We start from the raw sequence: 17,339 nt of genomic DNA on the forward strand, positions 1-17,339 counted from the left end.
AAGTCAGTCGAAGAAAGACATACAGGATGGTATCACTTACATGTGGACTATTAAAAAAAAAGAAAAAAGCCAAACTCACAGAAACAGAGAATAGAAAGTGGTTACTCAGGGATAGCAGACACAAGGGATTATACTTTGCATAATAAAAGAGTACAAACTTTTATTATAGGGTTGATAAGATCGGAGGATCGAATGCATAATACGATGACTATAGTCAAACTCGACTCTATAATTGAAATTTGCTGAGAGTAGATCTTAAATGTTCTCACCAAAAAAAAAAAAAAAAAAAAGACAAAGGTAAATATGTGAGGTGATGAATGTGTTAATTAACTCAGGGGAAAGGGATCCTCTCACAATGTATACGTGTATCACATTACCATTTATACTTTAAACGTCTTACAGTTTTGTTAATTATACCTCAATAAAGAGAGAAAAAAAGAGCCTACACATACTTTAAAGGAAAAAAAAAAGAAGGGATACTGCTTCTGTCTTCATTGTGGTTGTGAACAGTTCGAGAAAAGAAGTCGGTGTCTACACAGCGAGACAAAAACCATGAAAGCAAGCCCAGAAAACATGAGTGCTCCTTGTAGACAGTGGGGTTTTCTGCTCACGCGTAAAGAAGTGATGCAGAATGGACGGCAGCTTCTCAACGTGGGAGAAAATCCAAGGGCAGGTGCATCACCCACGGATTCCACATAGGAACTCAGAGGAGTGGACGCACACAGTCGGGCCGTGTGGGCAACCGCTTGACTCTCACTTCCCTCCTCCAAGGGACCGGCTGGTCTACAGGTTTAGAACCAACACGTCCAACCTACCTTCGAGCAGGCAGACAAGATCCCCAGCCTGGGACGTAAAGGTCAAACACGGGCTTGTCTACTTCTGGCATTAAACAGACAAGCAGAACCCTGGAATCTCTTCCTCAGAGCCCTTACCTGTTAGATTTCAGGCCAATCCCTCTTCCCTCCTCGCTCTGCTGCTTGGCCCACCAGAGAACACAACGGGGAACTCCCGCTCCTGCAAGTCTTTGCCTGGCTCTTCCGCTTGCCTCAGACACTTTCCCCAGAGATATGCGTTCGGCTCAAGGCCGCACTTCTCTTCGGTTTCTGTGCAAATGATCTTTCACTGCCCAGGGCTTTTCTGAGGTTGAAAAAGGGACATTTGTCACTCAGTGCTGATCGTGGGCACAATCAGGAGGCTGGCAACGAAGGCCACTCCTCAGCTGTACTGCTGCCCTCCTGCCCCTGGTAGCTCTGGGCCCTCATGGCCGGAGGGGCCCGCTCGCCCCCTGGGTCCCTGCTCATCCTAACGCCCAACATGGAGGTCTTTGCTTGACCTTCCACGACACGCCCTCGCACGTGGTCGGGGCCCGGTTCCCCCCTGCCTGACGCCTCAGCCTCACCCCGGTGCCTTCTGGGGCGGCGGATCTCCGTGAGGTTGGACCCAAGGGCTCGGCCACAGGGCCACTTTACCCCCGCGCCACAACCACACCTGGCCCTGTCCTCCTTCACTTCACTGGTCAGCACCTGGGAGGACTGCCACTGACACCAGGAACGGCGAAGGGGAGAATGGTTTATGGAGGTGAAAGGTGAAAACACACGTGTTTAATATTTTCAAAGTATCATCCCAGGTACAAATGAGGTTTTATTGTGCTTTTAAAGTCTTCATAGAGAAACCTGGAGAGGCTGTGTGTATTTCCCTCCCTGAATCCCCAGAGCCCTTGGGATCTGTGCTAGGAGCAAGGGTCCGCATCACTCCTTACAGACGCCCACATTCCTCTACTCCTCACCTAGGGCACAACACCCAACAGTTAAGCACACAGGCTGGAAAATCACCTATCTTTTCAAGGTTCACCGAACGCTCACGGCATGCCAGGGACTGCTATGAAGGGGAGCATTCGTGGACATGGCCCCCCCTGGCCACACAGCCTACTGGAGAGACAGACACTAAATAGTGTCATGGGAATGATTACAATGTGACAAGGGCCATGTGACTCCAGGCCAGGCACCGACCAGCCGTATGGTTATCGCCCGACGCTATGACCTCCCTAAAGCCGCATCTTGAGCACATGACCGTGATCACATCTGCCTCATGGGATTGCTGTGTGGGTTAGATGAGAGAAAGTAAGGAGAAAGTCTGGTGTTGGCCTTCATGGATGACTCCGTCTGTCAGTGACTAATACAGGCCTTCGCGAGCAGGGAGAACACCATGGACCTCTTTGCATCTCGTGCCTAGCACAGTGTCCTCGAAAAATATTCACAAAAAGACGAGAAAAAGAGTAGGGAAACTAGAATCAAGCTACTGTAATTTAGACACAATTAACATCAGTAAGTCTAAATTCTCTTTCTATAATTAACTAGTTTCAATAAACACCAAAGTCATAACAATGTCAACAAACAGGTAAGAAATCATTTACTGATTACACACACAACACTCTGAATTTCTGGAGTGATAAAACACAATTAAGATTGCCACCAAAAAAAAAAAAAAAAGACTGTCACTAGCCTTTATTAACTTCTCATAGGATTGAACCAATGGATATAGTTCACACTGAAGAATTCAGGACCCTTATGCAGGTAATGCGCCCCAAGACCTAATACTTCATCCCTGAAATCTGTGAAGTCTTCCGTCCGCACAATATCTTCATTTCACTGGCGTTTACCTATTAGCCCTTACCTAAGAACTTCAAGTGATATTTGCTCGGCTTCCTTGATTTGAGTACCTGTGGCTTTCCAAACATATCTTCTAATTCACATGGCGAAAGATCCCTACAGATCACATGAGAAAGGGCATCCTGTGAACTTTATGTTGCCTAAGATGCACACAGCTAGACACGTTCAATGAGGAAATGTGTCTTACTGAGGGCCATGCTCCCGGTAAGGTGAAAGTGAGTTAATACAGTTGGTGAACACCTGCACCTCCAGGAACACACGGTGGCCACCTCCCGCGCCCCCTGTGCAGATACCGTGAAGTCACCTCAGCAGTTCACGAAGTGACGGCATGTTCGGAAGTGTAGCCCAGGGCCTGGGATAGTAGGTCTATTGGCAGGGTCGTGTTACTACCTGTGTTTTGTTCAGAATAACTGACAGAAATAAAACGTGGCGGATCCGCTGAAATTGCGAGGGCTGCCTGCTTTCTGTCGACACGCCGTCAATCCTCTCTGATGATCTCGTCTCAGGAATTTCCAAAATTCCTGGCTAACAGCTTTTAGCAATTTCTTACAAAAAAGGAACTGCCAGAGTTATGGCTGAAACATATGGAAAACTTGGGTAATGACAAACAGTACATATCACTGTAGTTCAGAAAAAGGGTTCGATACAAAGAATCGGGTAACCGTTAATTAAAAGTTGTAGTCACTATAAAAAAGCAGCACCTAAGTATTATTATAACTTCGTATAAAAATAGCATGAACTAGCATTATCTTATAATGCTATAATAACAGGAGTTATGTACTGACTTTCCTCTTCTCACATCTCCCAAGGTTGAAAGTTCAAGGTGTAATCTTCAAAAGGGCCGGCCCGAAGTGACAGCTTAAGGCTGAAACGAACTGATGGCCTTCTATTTCCTTCTAAATCTACACGTTACTAAGTTAACCCTTACTCCATATAACAATAGCCAGAACACGTGTTGGAGGCAAGCTGGCCAGTTCAGTCTCCTCCTTCCCTGAAAGGACTAGAACCCATCTGGTGTGACCTTCGCAGCCCTTCCCTGCTCCAAGGCTGCATGATGCCAACACCCACTCTTCTCTTAAAAATTCAGGTAAAATTTGGGGCGCCTGGGTGGCTCAGTCGGTTGGGCGTCCGACTTCGGCTCGGGTCATGATCTCACACTCCATGAGTTCGAGCCCCGCGTCGGGCTCTGTGCTGACAGCTCGGAGCCTGGAGCCTGTTTCAGATTCTGTGTCTCCCTCTCTCCCCGCCCCTCCCCCGTTCATGCTGTCTCAAAAATAAATAAAAACATTAAAAAAAAATAAAAAACAAAAACAAACATATAGGTTAAAACATACAAATAAGTTGAGTGTCTGATTTATTTCTATCTACCCTCTAATTCAGATGCTAAAAGACTCCAGGGCTATTGCTTAGAAATACGTAAACTGGGTTAAAACTATTAAAAATATAAATATATTGGGGCACCCAAGTGGCTCAGTCGATTGAGCCTCTGACTTCAGCTCAGGTCATGATCTCACAGCCTGTGAGTTCGAGCCCCATGTCGGGCTGTGTGCTGACAGCTCGGAGCCTGGAGCCTGCTTCGGATTCTGTGTCTCCCTCTCTCTCTGACCCTCCCCTGTTCATGCTCTGTCTCTCTCTGTCTCAAAAATGAATAAACGTTAAAAAAAAAAAATTTTTTTTAATTCAGGTAAAATTCACACACCATAAAATTCATCCTTTTGAAGTGTACAGTCCAGTGATCTTGAGTATATTCAAAGCTGTGCAACTATCACCACTAACTCCAGAATATTTTTATCACCCCCAAGAGAAACCCCTTACCCATCAACAGTCACTCTGCATTTCTCTCCTCCCCCCGAGCCCCTGGCAACCACCAATCTACTTTTTTTTTTTAAGATTTTATTTTTAAGTAATCTCTACACCCAACAAGGGGCTCGAACTTACAACCCTGAGATCAAAAGCTACTCCACCAACTGAGCCAGCCATGCGCCCCACCAACCTACTTTCCGTACCTATGGACGAGGCTATTCTGGACACTTCATATATATGGAATCATACAATAGTGTTTGTGCTTGGCTTCTTCACGTGGCATAATGTTTTCAAGAGTTATTCATGTTGGGGAGCGCCTGGGTGGCTGTCGGTTGAGCCTCCGACTCTTGACTTTGGCTCACGTCATGATCTCACGGCTCATAAGGTCAAGCCCCGCGTCAGGCTCTGGAGCTGCTTGGGATTCTCTCTCTCTGTCTCTCTGCCCCTCACCTGCGCGTGTTCTCTGTCTCTCTCAAAATAAATAAAAATTTTTTTTTAAGTTATTCATGTTATAGCATGCGTCAGTGCTTAATTCCTTTTCATGGCCGCATATTTCATGGTATGGATATACAATTCTTGTTTATCCATTCACCCAAATGTCAACTAAAGGACACCTGGGTTGTTTCCACTTGTAGCTATCATGAATAATGCTGCTGTTAATATCTGCCTACCAATTTTTGTGTGGACGTGTTTCCAGTACTATTGAGTGTCTAACTAAGAGCAGCATTGCTCAGTTACATGGTAACTCTGTTTAACTCTTTCGGGAACGGCCAAACTGTTTCCCAAAGTGTCGTACCATTTTATATTCCCACCAGAAGTGTGCAAAGTCCCAATGTCTCTACATCCTTGGTAATACTTATCATTGCCTATCTCCTTTATTATATCCATCACAGTGTGAGTAGAGAGTATCTCACTGTGGTTTTGATTTGCATTTTCCTAAGGACCGATGATGTTGGGCATTTGTTGTCTCTTGTCTTTTGGTTGATAGCCACTCTGACAGGTGTGAGGTGATATCTCCCTGTGGTTTTGATTTGCGTTTCCCTGATAATTACTGATACCAAACAACTTTTCATGTACCTGTGGGCCATTTGTATGTCTTCTTTGAAAAAAGTCTATTCAGATCCTCTGCCCATCTTTTATTTATGAAAAAAAAATTTTTTTTAATGTTTATTTATTTTTGAGAGACAGAGAGAGAGACAGAGTGCGAGCTGGGAAGGGGCAGAGAGAGAGGGAGACAGAATCTGAAGTGGGCTCCAGGCTCTGAGCCTTCAGCACAGAGCCCGATGGAGGGCTCGAAGCCATGAACTGTGAGATCATGACCCGAGCCGAAGTCGGACACCCAACCGACTGAGCCACCCCGGCACCCCAAGATCCTCTGCCCATCTTTTAATAACATGGTCTTTCTATTGAGTCATAGGAGTTCTTTATATATTTTGGATATTAACCCCTTATCAGATATATGATTTACAAATATTTTCTCCCATTCTGTAGGTTACCTTTTCATTTTGTTGATGGTCTCCTCATGGTGCAGAAGCTTTTTAGATTAATGTATTCTCACTTACTCCTTTTTGCTTTTGTTGTTTGTGCTTTGGTGTCAAATAAAAAAATTGTTGCCAAGACCAGTGTCAAGGAGCTTTATCCTGTTTTCTTCTAGGAGTTTTATGATTTCAGTTCCAATATTTACATCTTTAATCCATTTCAGGTTAATTTCTGTGAGTGCTCTAAGAGGACGGTCCAATTTAACTCTTCTGCATGTGGTTATCCAGCCTTTCCAATATCACTTATTCTTTCCTCATTATTGACTCCCTTGTCAAATATTTGTTGACCATATATGTGGAGGTTTATTTCTGGGATCAATTCTGTTCCGTTGGTCTATGTGTTTGCTGTTATGCCTGTACCATACTGTTATGATTACTACAGCTTGTTTGTTTGTTTGTTTGTTTGTTTAGAGAAAGAGAAAGAGCGACTGTGAGCAGAGGGAGAGGCAGAGGGAGAGAGAGAAACTTGAACATCATCCATGCTCAGCACGAAGCCCGACATGGGGCTTGTTCTCACCGTGAGATCAAGACCTGAGCCAAAATCAAGAGCTGGACACTCAATCAACTGAGCCACACAGGTGCCCTGATTACTACATCTTTGTGGTATAGTTTGAAATCAAGACATGTGATGCCTCTGGCTTTGTTCTTTCTCAGGAAGAACTTTGACTATTTGGGCCATTGGAATTTTTACAGGAATTGCATTAAATCTGTACATGGCCTTGGGTATTTATAGACATTTTAATGATATTAATTCTTCTAATCCATTCATATGGTGTATCTTTTCCATTTTTTCTTTGTGCCTTCTTCAATTCCGTTCATCAAGGTTTTGTAGTTTTCAGTATATAAATCTTTCACCTCCTTGGTTAAACTTATTCCTAGGTATTTTATTCTTTTTGATGCAATTAGAAATGGGATTATTTTATTAATTTCTTTTAGTTCACTATTAGTATATAGAAATGTAATAGATTTTTGTATATTGATTTTGTATCCTGCAACTTTACTGAAGTCATTGATCAGTCTAACTTTTCGTAGTCTAAAGACCGGCGAGGACTTCTAGTATGTTGAATAAACGTGGTGGGAGTGGGGTATCTTATCTTGCTCCTGAGCTTAGAGAAAAAGCTTTCAGTTTTTCATCAAGTATGACATTAGCTGTGGGTTTGTCATACATGGCTTTTATTATGTTGAGCTGCATTCCCTCTATACTCCTCTATACTCAATTTATTGAGAGTTCTTACCATCAAAGGATATTGAATTTCGTGAAATGCTTTTTCTGCATCTGTTGAAATAATCACATGATTTTTATCCTTCCTCTTGTTAATGTGATTTGTTACACTACTTGATTTGGGGATGTCAAACCATGCTTGCATCCTGGAATAAATCCCATTTGACTATGGTGTTATGATCCTTTGAATGTACTGGTGAATTCAGTTTGCTGAATTATTATTATTATTAATGTTATTTTACTGAGGACTTTTGCATCAATGTTCATCAGGCATAATGGCGTGTAATCTTCTTTCCTTGTGGTGTCCTTGTCTGGCTCTGTTGTCAGAGTAATGCTGGCCTTAAAGAGTCTAGAGTTTGGAAGTGTTCCCTCCTCTTCTGTTTCTTTGAAGAGTGAGAAGGATTGATATTCTTTATTTTTAATTGAACTAAAGTTGACATACAATATCATATTAATCTCAGGTTTGCAATATAGGGATTCAATTACAGAATCCTCACCAAGTTACGTATAGTTATCATCTGTCACCATAAAAAATTATAACATTATTGCCTATATTCCCTGTGCTGTATTTTTCATCCCCTTGACTTACTTTATGACTGGAAGTTTGTATCATCTATTTCACTCATTCCTCCCGTCCCTCACCCTTCTGGCAACCACTGGCTTTGATCTCTGTATTTATGAGTCTGTTTCCTTTTGTTTGTTTGCTTGGTTGGTTGTTTTCCACAGGGGCTGTCCAACTTACGTTCCCACCAGAAATGCACGAGAGCTCCCTCTTCTCCACATCCTCACCAACACTTGTTACTGTTTTTTTGACACTAGCCATTCTGACTGGTAGGAGGTGGTATCTTCTTGTGGGTTCGATTTGCATTTCCCTGATGATGAGCGATAGTGAGCACCTTTTCATGTGTTTGTTGGCATTCGTATGTCTTCTTTGGAACAATGTCTACTCAGGTCCTCCTCTGCCCATTTTTCATTGGATTATTTGCTTTTTTGGTGTTGAGATATATATAAATTCTTTATATATTCTGGATATTAACCGCTTATCAGATACATCATTTGCGAATGTCTTCTCCCATTCAGCAGGTTGACTTCATTCTATTGATGGTCTCCTTTGCGGTGCAAAAACTTTCCAATTTGATGTGGTCCCGATTGTTTATTCTTGCATTTGTTTCCCTTGCTTGAGGAAACAAATCCAGACAAATATTGCTAAGGGTGATGTCCAAGAGCTTCGGGTGTATGTTTTCCTTTAGGAGTTTTAGGTCTTACATTTAGGCCTTCGATCCATTTTCAGTTCATTTGTGTGTATAAGAAAGTGGTCCAGGGGCGCCTGGGTGGCTCAGGCTTAAGCAGCCGACTCTTCATTTTAGCTCAGGTCATGATCTCTTGCTTTGTGAGATTGAGCCGCATGTAGGGTTCTGCACTGACAGCGCGAAGCCTACTTGGGATTCTCTCTCTCCTGCTCTCTCTGCCCCATGAACACTCTCTCTCTCTCTCTCTCTCTCTCAAAATAAATAAATAAACTTAAAAAAAAAGTGGTCCAGTTTTTCCAACACCATTTACTGAAGATTGTCTTTTTCCCATTGTGTATTCTTTTTTCATCATAGTTACATGGCCATATATTCTTTATGTTCTGATCCATTGATCTTTGTGTCTTTTTTCGGGACCAGTACCAACCGTTTGATCGCCACGGCTTTGTAGCTTGAAATCTGGAAGCTGATACCTCTAGCTCTGTTCTTCTTTCTCAAGACTGCTCTGGCCATCCAGGCTCTTTTGTGGTTTCATACAAATTAATAGGATTATTTGTTCCGGTTCTACCCCAGCCCATCTGTTGGCAGCGACAGGCCATGGTTACGGAAGGAGCACTGGTGGGCCGGGCCGGCCCCCAGCAAGGCTGGCTCAGAGCCCCGGCCACAGCTGCTGTGGGCACGCTGGCAAGAGGGGCCAGCCCCTGGTGCAGCCGGCTGAGAGGCCCGGCCGCAACGGCTGTGGCTGTGCCGGTGGGCAGGCTGGGGGGAGGGCTCCCCCTCCCCAGGGCAGAGGTCACTTTGGAGAGGCGCCAGTCCTGACTGAGGCGGTCCACCAGGTGTGGCAGGGTGGGAGGCGGGAGGGTCTGAGGTGGCTGCGGGGCCCTCAGGGTCCTCAGTGGTGCTTCCAGATCCACACTGGCTAGGCACCAAAGCCGGGGGCAGCGGTGGCCCGACCCGGTGGCGTGAACTCCAGGTCACAGGGAGCAGCCGCAGGTGCCAGTGTGGTCGCGAGGGCCGGACGCGGACACGTGTAGCAGCAGGCGGCAGGGCAGGCAGAAGGGTTGGGGCCGGCTCTGGGCTCACGGGCAGCTGTGGGGGCCCTGGCCGCTGGCATGCTGCCCCCGGCCGGCCGGTCTCTCCCCGGGCACGTGCACCGCAGTGGAGACTGGTCACGGGGGCCCGGGGCACGCAGCTGGCGGCCCTGCAGGGGCGGCGACCTGCAGGTGAGCACGATCGATCGCGAGGCCGGTGACAAAAGACAGGGCCCGGTCTAGGCCTGCGGTAGCTGCGGAGGCCTGGATGTCTCACCCCAGGCAGGTGCGCACAGCGGAGGCTGGCGACGGGTGCCGCACACAGCCGTGGAGGTCGGCGGCGAGGGTCGGGGCTGGCGTGCTGCCCTCACGTAGCCTCCGAGGCCCAGGCTGGTGGAGTTCTAGGGCTCCAGTCGGGGAGGGAAGGGAGCGGGGAGATTCGGGCGGCTGGTGTCCACAGACACGAACACCCGTGGGGCAAACGCTGGTGACATCTGCAGGGGGCCCACGTCTGGGCCCTGTCTTGGTGGCAGAATATGCTGGATCTGTCTGCAGGGAAGGTCACGGTTACCCACCATCGCTCCGACCGCCTGGCTGCTGTCGGTAGCCCGTTGTCCTTCCTCGGGCCTTGCTGTTTCTACACGCCTCGGTTTTGCCAGCGTAGGTGGGGCGCACCTGACGCGTGACCCTCGTGTGGTGCCCCTCGAGGCGGAGGAAGCGGGCCGTTCACACAGCTCTTGCTTCTCGAGTGTGGCTGGGGAGCTCCCCGCGGGCGCTGAGCGATGCCCGCAAAGCCAAGCCGTCTTCCTTCTCTTCGGAGGCGATTCTTCTCAGGGCCCTTTTGTTCCACTGCGTTGCCAAACATTCTTAAGTGGACTCCAAGCCTTTCCCAGGTCCGTTTGTGTTTGTGGGCAGCTATCTAATTGCTGAGATTTGTCTCTTACGCGGCCGGTCGGGCGAGGTCACTCCTGGAATTCTACAGCCTTGATAACTGCAGATTTTGTAGCAAGTTTGGAAACTGGGAAGGGTGAGCCCTCTGACTTTTCTCTTCTTTTTCAAGATCGTTTTGGCTCTTCTGGATCCTCTGCATTTCAGTATGATTTTTTTTTTTTTTTACCAGCTTTCAGTCTTGGCACCAAAAAAAAAAAAAAGAGGCAGTTGAGATTTCACGATTGTTTTGAATCTGTAGACCAATTTGGGGATTACTGCGTTCATGATGAGTCTTCCAGTCCATGAATGGGAGACGTCTTTCCATTTCTTTTGGGCTTCTTTAACTTCTTTCAATAATGTTTTACGGTTTACAGTACACAAATGTTGAACATTTTTGTTAAGTTCACTCCTGAGTTCTTTATTCTTTTCGATGCTATTACAAATGGAATTCTTTTCTTCATTTAATTTTGGACTGTCTGTTGCTAGAGTATAGAAATACAGTTGAGTTTCATTATTACTCTTCTATCCTGCAACCTTGTTGAACCTGTTTATTCGCTCGAATAGTTTTTTATGGATTCCTTGGGATTTTCTACATACAAGCTCATGTCATTTGCAACAGAAGTAATTTTATTTCCTCCTTTCCAGCCCGAATGCCTTTTATTCCTTCTTCTTGCCTAACTGCTCTGGCCAAAACCTCTAGTATAACATTCAATAGAAGTGGTGATGGCAGCCAGTACTGTCCTGTTCCTGTCTTAGGAGAAAGCTTTCAGACTTTCAGCACTGACTGTGAACTGTGGGTTTTTCCTAGATGCTTTTGTTCTGGTTGAGGATCAGCTCTGCCTCGTGATTCCTCATCTCCCGTTACCTTCGATATACCCTCAGGTCCTGAAAATTTGTATCTCAATAGATTTCTTGTATTTCTTCCCTTATGCAGATGTCTAACATCAATGCCTGGATTTAGACCTTTATCATCTTCTGCCTATTCTGTAAGACCTTTAAGGCAGGAGCTATGTGCACGTGTGTGTACATACACATATACATACACTGACAAAAAGAATCACATTTGTTAAACAAGATCAAGGTGCTATGAAAAAGCAGCAGCAGCTACTGGGAATAAAACCCTAATTGTGAAAAGCAAAAAACAAAGCTAACACTAAAATAACAGTAGTGAAAAAGGTAGCAAGGAAAAAAAACTGCAAAGTAATCTCCCAGAATGGAACACAGAGCAAACGCTGAATAGGAATAACTGAAGGAAGGAAGGAAGGAAGGGAGAAGCCGGACAGAGGGGCTTCAGTTTGATACTTCAAGTAACGGTCCCAAATGAAACAACTAAAATGCTGGGTAAAAGATATTAATGAAAAGATCTGTGAATGCACTGCTGAGGCAGGAGACAGTGAAATGTTATCGAAATGATCAAGGAGATCATTTTTACAAATAAAAATGCATGTTTTTCAGTATCTGGTAAAATCCACGATATGTTTTGTATTTGTTCGCATCTATTACTACCCCTGCCTTCAATGTTTCTGCCCTCCAACCCACGCTCGATACTGAAACCTTCACTCTCCCCTATAGCTGATCCCTGCCTGTGTCACTACTCTGCTTACAAACTTCAAACCTCCAGGGTCTCCCCTTTCCCTCCAGGATCATGTATAAGCCTCGGTGCAGACACACAGGACTCCTTAGTGTTTGATCCTAGTTTCATTTTCAACACCCAGCCCCCAGCCCCTGCTCCCATGCCTCCCATGCCTGTCGTCAGGCAACCCGAGACAAGCATATTCCCTCACCATCCTCTGTCCCCATCATGCTTCCCCTGTCCCCCTCTCCCTCCCCGCTACACTGCTTTAACCTGAGGTAGAACCTGACTTGGAGTGAACTAAGCAGAGATAAAATGCCATTTCTGACGCCAGGAGGCACGATTAAACACCTCTGTGTCTGTAACAGAGTTCTCACAGCATCACAATGCATCATTTTTCACACTAGCTTATTTATACATACCCTTCTTCCCCAAAGACGATGTCTGTCAAATGAATTAACCCCCGTGAGGAGAGATGATACTGTTGGGATTAAATAGGAGCTGTAGTTTTATTTCTCAGTAATTTAGTTGCAAAATCTCTCTTGCTAAGAAAGGTTTTATGGTTGATTTGGAAAAGGAGGGTAGAAGAGGCAAAAAAGGGGGGGGCAAGATAAATGAACGTGGTGTTTCTCAAACTGTGGGGCCCTTATCTACTAGTGGTTTGTGAAACCAACAGAGTAGGTTGTGACCAGTATTTAAAAAGTGAAAATGCAGAACAGAAAATACTGGACCACCATGCACATAGTTAGGATAACTTTTAGTCCGTGGTACTTTGCTTCACTTTTACACACACACACCCCTAAACGTACATACATATATTTGTATCATCATCATAATACAATGCATTCCTTCCTGTGGGCTTGGTCAAAATGCTTGAAAGTCAACACGTTAATGGTTCAAGGACGCAGGTAAGGAAACCAGCACTACTCTAAGCAGAGAGAGAAGCCAAGGATACGCCAGCAGATGAGAAAGCTTAAGATGGGTGCTTTCACAGCCTATGCTAGATTTTACCTGCAGGGAAGTAGTTTATGAAGAGATAAATCACCTCTGTGCCTCTCTGCACTTAGCACTTTGATGTGTTTTCTAACATTATGTGTAATCAGGACGCAGGCTCTCAAATGATGTGCCAGTCTCTACTGACTCTGCTTCTATCAGTCCTGTGTTCACGGAGCTCGTGAACTCTGCTTATCATCTACACAGAACAAAAGGAGTCGTAGGCTGTAGATTAAAATTATGAACTGCTTTTAGCTAACCACTCTGAGATGTCCCACCCTGAGAAAGAAAAGACAATAAGCTTCAGAGGTACTCATCACGAGCAAATACAGGATGTCGAAGTAATTCACGACACGGAATAAACAGCACGGTGTCAGTACTCGTTTCTTGGATCCAACCGTGTGCACTCTGGTTATGGGGGATACCGTCCCTGGGGAAGCTGGCTGGAGGGCACATGAGAACTATGTTTGCCACTCACGAATATGTGGAATGAATATTATGAAGTTTTAATTCAAAATAAGAGGTTATTAAACATAATTAGGATTAAAGTGCCCTGTGGATTCTTGGGATCGGTACCAGCAGACTAATCTGAGATAACTCCACCACGGTGACTGTGCTGATTCCTCACGATGGAGACAAACCCGCTCACGGCTGAATTCTCTTATTTAAAACGAGCCAGCTCAGCAGCGTCTAGCATTACTCTACTCATTTGCAATACTGTGCCTTTCTAAACTGTGGCCATCTATTATTCTCCAAAATCTTTTTGTATATTTCTTTGTTCACTTTAATTTAATCTCAACATAGGACTGGCTGAACATTTCGGAGAATATACTAAGTTTTAAGAGGGAAAACAGGTTGCAAAAAGTGGTTGTGAAACAAATGTAAACTACCGTTTGATTTATAGACCTCCACCGCTCCGTTTAAAGGACTTAGCAGTGGGGAAGGGTTGTTTAGACTGTACTTGGGCTTAAGTGGAAAAAAGTTATTGCTGAAATTGTATAAATCATCTCAAATATTGTTTGATTTTAGCTTTTAAGAGTCTGAGTTTTCCTAAGTGTGCCGAGAAAGTTTGGTTGAGGTTTCACTCTCCATAAATCAGCAAGTATTTCAAAGCCTCCCCGAGACACATAAAAATATACACGTGTAAAAAGAATGACTACACCGTCAGTAAGTTAAGGATCTGAAAATAACACATATTAAAGCGAGCCAACGAGCTGGGTCCTCGCTTCTGTCATTATTAAATACATAAAGAGGTGGAAAAGACACCAAGATAAGCTATTCTCACACGTCAATAACCACATATGGGCATGGAGAGCAGCTAGAAGGGCGCAAAGCCACCATAGCGCTACTCAAGCAGCCAGCCGCGCCTTACCTCGGGGGGCCTCCGGCTGTCTTTCGGGAATAGGGATCACCCTCAAAAGTCACTGACAAAAGAAGGTGGCCCACACACGAGATTCCCATCTATTTTTATCTGTTACCCATCCTACATGCAAGTGATGCGATTTTCTTCCTCAAATGCCATTTTTGATCATTTAAATCCCTCCTTTTGAATAAAAAAGCCAACGCAGGGAACGCGGTCGATGGTACTGTCGTAGTGTCATATGGTGACAGGAGCTACACTTGTGATGAGAACAGGGTCACGTACAAACGCGTCAAATCACTGTGTTGTCGTATACCCGAAACTAACGTAACATTCTGTGTCAACTACATCCAAATTTTAAAAAATGTCCCCTTTCAGTGATCACTTACTACACTCACAATACTAATAATGTTTAACATCTGTTTTGCATTTACTATGTGCCGGGCATTGGGCTAAGTGCTTTTGACAAATATTCTCTCACTCTTACGATAACCATAGTGGGTTCGATATCACCATCTTACAGATGAAGATCTGATGCTTAAGCCTGGCTCTAGGCCATCTGATCCTGAAGCCTCGCACCCACCTTATTCCTGCACCGTCTCCCAGGCAGAGTCAACCTGGCCCTCCACGGGGGAGACGCCTTCACTCAGACTCCTTCCCCTACACAGAACCTCAGCTGCGGACCTCCTACTTCCTCACGGAACCTTCTCACTCCCACCTTTGTAATCTGAAGATGTGACTATCCTGGAGTATTCTTTTCTCTGGCCCTCACACGCTCTGGGCCTCTTTCAAATCACAGGTGAAACCTAAAACATTCCGTTAAAACCATAAACCAAACAAGTATGCTCAACTTCCCTATTATTATTCAGCATTATTTTGAAAGTTCAGCACCAGTCAAGGACACACGGACGCATAAAAATTGGAAAGGGGTGGCAAAAATATTACTTACATGTGCTGTGGGATATGTATCTATATAAATATGTATCTATGTGTATATCTGTCTATGTCTATATAGATGTAGATAAATAGATAAACATATATAGAAACATATCTGGAAAATCCCTAAAACCTGGTAAATAAGTATTGAAAACAGTCAGTTGCTCATCAAGACTGTCAGCCACAAAAGTAAAAAACGAAAATAAATAACTTCTATGTACCAATGGAGACTAGCTGGAAAAAGGTGCTGGGGGATATATAATATCCATTCACAACAGAAAAAAAAATCTTAAAACAGGAATTCATGTAATAAGATACAGAAGGGACCTTCCAGTAAGAATGTTATAAATGTGCAACATGGTGACGGGAATAGGTAGATGACGTAAATAGAGGAACAAAGGCATCTCTATTAATAAACAACCAACAACAAACACCCAAACTTCCACAAATGATTATCCAGTCTGGGCAAGAACCCCTGAAATGGAAAGCCTAGAAACAAACCTTGTCATGCAGGAAAACTTCACATCTCACAGAGGGCATCTTTTCAAGTCAGTAGGGGAAAACGGGTTATTCAAAAACCAACTAGAGAAACGAAAGCCAGTTCCAATCTCATCCCTTAACACTGCCACAAACTTAAACAAAGACTGAAAGATGAAAAATAAAACCACAAGAGTATGAGAAGAAAATGTGGACAGAAAGTTGAATGCAGTTAGGCCAGAAAGCTCTCTTGAAGGCTGACAAAAAACTGAAAGAAAAGTCTAAAAGATTTAACTCAAAACAACATTTATTGCCATCAAGCTAAGTAACAAACATGAAACCTTCTAAGTGTTAAAAAAAAAATCATAAAAGAAGCTGAAAGATAAATAACAAAATGGGAGGACAAAATTATGACAAAAAGACTAAAAGGCTGACGCCCCTATGAAAACGAGTAACAAAAAGATGAACGTAAAGACGGGAAAATGACAAAAATAGACAAAATTCAATTCCTACTGGATGGTAAGACACCATAGGGGAAGCTGTTGGTTTCACCAGTAATAAAAGAATTGCAAGCAAAAATAAATTAAAGTATGTGTGGTCTATCAGATTGGCAAAAATTAAAATCAAATCCATAACTGGGGTCATCAAGGAAAAGCCATCTGGATTTTAACTTTGCGACGTGTACCAGAACATAAACTCTACACGTATCTTCTAGTTACGCAATTTCACCCTTAGGGATTTATTTTAAGGCTACAATAGTCAAATGGACAAGACATATGCATCCATAGTTAGCTGTAGTTCTTCTACTATATTGAAAACTGGGTTCAGAACCTTGAACAAGAGCTAGGGATAGGAGTTAGGGTTCTGGGGCACAGTCTCAGAGCAAGAGGGGAAAGGGTGAATACCAGACGGAGCCTGGGAAAACACAAGGGGCGGGCGCGGGGGGAGGCCTCAGTTTGGCACGTAGATAGGAGTCCAGCCTACTGTCTGCTCTGCACGTAGGATCAACACATTGTGCCTGGCACACAGCAAGAAAGGCCCTTGGAAGATGATGAACAAGAATGAGCCAAGTCTAAACTACGTTTTATCGAGGATTGAATTTAATCCTAGTAAAGACACCTGGGACTTGAAGGTGATCTGGGAAAGTAAGAGAATCACATTACAGACTTGGTTGCAAAGAAATCCATTCATTTTCATTTATTAACGTCCGTGTAACTTTTGTCCAGGTGAAGAACACACTTTCTCTCTCTTTTACGTTCTCTGCCATGGTACTTTCGCACAGTACCCTGCAGTGAAAAACTGCTCGGTGCTGTGAAGACGCTGGGCATCACCTCGAAAGTCATCTCTTTTAGAATGTACCTTTTCCGGGACAAGAGAGTCTGCATTCCCAACCTCCAAGATCTCTCGAAGAAGGGAGGGAAAGTATTCAGGCTCAGGTGTGGTGAATTTTATATCCAGAACTCAAGCCATGGGGAGAAGGAGCTTCTCTTCTGAACCTAATCCAGGCTCAGCCCTGCTCCTTCATCTCAGCTGGGCTCTGAGGAAAGGAAGGGCCATATG

The 17,339-nt window shown here is 44.4% G+C and overlaps 1 protein-coding gene across 10 annotated transcripts in view; it reads right to left on the bottom strand.

Moving 5' to 3' along the window:
- The window catches only part of MIPEP (mitochondrial intermediate peptidase), a 200,559-nt gene that overhangs the window by 76,996 nt on the left and 106,224 nt on the right, over positions 1–17,339 (bottom strand). Inside the window, exon 18 of one of the 10 annotated variants that reach the window (XR_006588087.1) lies at positions 8,769–17,316. The exons of the other annotated variants lie outside the window; for them this stretch is intronic. The gene's annotated coding sequence lies outside the window, so the exon portion shown is untranslated. Of the gene's footprint in view, positions 1–8,768; positions 17,317–17,339 lie in introns of those variants that run through there. 10 annotated transcript variants of the gene reach the window in all.

This window comes from Felis catus, chromosome A1, assembly GCF_018350175.1.
Source record: "Felis catus isolate Fca126 chromosome A1, F.catus_Fca126_mat1.0, whole genome shotgun sequence".
Taxonomy (NCBI): domain Eukaryota; kingdom Metazoa; phylum Chordata; class Mammalia; order Carnivora; family Felidae; genus Felis; species Felis catus.